The 1,638-nt window shown below is 38.2% G+C and overlaps 1 long non-coding RNA gene across 1 annotated transcript in view; it reads left to right on the forward strand.

Annotated features, from left to right (window-relative positions):
- The window catches only part of LOC140521445 (uncharacterized), a 194,809-nt gene that overhangs the window by 173,044 nt on the left and 20,127 nt on the right, over window positions 1-1,638 (forward strand). The window lies entirely within an intron of this gene.

Genomic DNA, 1,638 nt, shown 5'->3' on the forward strand with positions numbered 1-1,638 from the left:
TGTAAATATAGCTTTGATGCCAAAGTGGACATTTTTAAATAGTTCTAAAAATATATATGAAGTAAAAAAAGTTAAAATGAAAAACCTCACCTATTTGGCATAGTATTGTGGTCCTTATCTTGTCAATCTACCAACTACAACAGTAGAATACAAAACCTTTCTCAACAGTAGCACAATGCAACACTAATCCATGTGTCACCACAACAGCAGTTCATCAAAGGTTCCCAAACTTATTTGGCTTACTGCCCACTTTTCAAAATAAAAAAAAAAAATTACTCAGCACCCCTCTGGAAATCTCTTCAACCCTTTAACTTTGAAATGTGCATCATTTCAAAAATATGTAATTTTTAATGATACATCTTACATTTAATAATTTACTGTAAATTTGTGGGTTTTCCTTGCATTGAAATTTTGATGAGGCAATATTGTTACGTAACCATATAGTATCGTATTGTAAACAAGTCATTACATGTACATATTCCTGCCAATGCATGCTAGATTTTCCGACAATACACAACATGTTTGCCTGCCAACACTTGCTTGTTAAGACCTGTTGGTGAACTTTACCACTAATAGGTTATACCTTGCATTTTGTATGTTATGTATTTGGAAAATGATGTAATCACGAGAACTTTAACTGTTACACAACAGATGAAACAAGTACGGGTTTTCAAAATTTTTTATCTCTTCTTTCCTTATGCTTCCACTGCCCCCTTCTTTTTATTCCACAGCCACCAATTGTATGTGAGGCTACTACCACCCCCTTGATTGTTCCAAAGCCTGCTCAGAGGGACAGTATTGCCCACTTTGGGAACCTATGCAAGTCTAGAGCAGTCTTATTTCATTTTACTGCCTACTTAGAACTCATGCCCTAACCATCTCTGTGACTGATAGCCCTTCACTAATAAGAGGGGGAGCCCAGGATTTGCTCTTCTACATCACTTTCCACCTCCCCTTGCATACCTCCTCACAGACCCAGCTTACTCTTATAAATGTTTCTGCATCCCATAGCTTGCCTTCTTTTTGGGTTTTTGAAGTTCTGAACTTTTTCAGCTGGTAACAAGTGTACATTCCATAAGGGACCCTCTAACTAGCAGCTAGCCCACCTGGAGAGGCTACTCTAAATTTCTAGTCTCCCCTAAATGGACTTAAAAGTCAAAATTGTACCTTTTTCTCAAAATAACTATCCACCTGAGTGCTTCAGTAGCTAGATTTTTTCGAGTCAAATCCAGTCTCAGATACTTAATGGTTATGTGACCCTGGATTAAGTCACTAAACAAGTCACGCTCTCAACCTCAATTTCTCCATCTGCAAAACGGGAATAATAGTTCCTACCTTGTGAAGATCAGATGAGTATAAAATACTTTTCAATCCTTACAAGATGATATAAAAGTTAGCTATTATTAGTATTATAATTGGGGTACATGGGGTGTTAAGGGAGGACTAGCACCTCTGATGTGAAGGCTTGCTGAGCCATTTTCAAGGCTGTTCATCCACCTTTAGGGTCCAATCAGCCACCCAACTCTCACTATATGCAGATAAAACAATCTCAGCAGAAGTGTTAAACAGATCTCAAACCCACTAGGGAGTTAAGGGGGTGTCTGCCCCGAGCATGTAAAGACTTCCCCTGGTAGAATG

The sequence above is a fragment of the Notamacropus eugenii genome, chromosome 1 (assembly GCF_028372415.1).
Source record: "Notamacropus eugenii isolate mMacEug1 chromosome 1, mMacEug1.pri_v2, whole genome shotgun sequence".
Classification (NCBI taxonomy): domain Eukaryota; kingdom Metazoa; phylum Chordata; class Mammalia; order Diprotodontia; family Macropodidae; genus Notamacropus; species Notamacropus eugenii.